Source organism: Ipomoea triloba, chromosome 9 (genome assembly GCF_003576645.1).
Source record: "Ipomoea triloba cultivar NCNSP0323 chromosome 9, ASM357664v1".
Taxonomy (NCBI): domain Eukaryota; kingdom Viridiplantae; phylum Streptophyta; class Magnoliopsida; order Solanales; family Convolvulaceae; genus Ipomoea; species Ipomoea triloba.
In genome coordinates, this window is record NC_044924.1 from 22543906 (window position 1) to 22544263 (window position 358).

Here is a 358-nt window from a genome sequence, read left to right on the forward strand (position 1 = left end):
ATATATATATATATATATATATATATATATATATATATATGTATGTATGTATGTATGTATGTATGTATGTATGTATGTATGTATGTCTGTATGTATGTATGTATATACATATATGTATGTATATATATGTATGTATGTATATATGTACGTATATATATATATGTGTATATATATATATATGTATATATATATATACACACATATATACATATATATATATACGTACATATATATATACATGGATATATATACATGTATGTATATAAACATGGATATATATATATATATATATATATATATATATATATATATATATATATATATATATATATATATATATATATATATATATATATAT

The 358-nt window shown here is 12.6% G+C and overlaps 1 pseudogene; it reads left to right on the plus strand.

Annotated features, from left to right (window-relative positions):
- The window catches only part of LOC116029759, a 6670-nt pseudogene that overhangs the window by 1149 nt on the left and 5163 nt on the right, over window positions 1-358 (plus strand).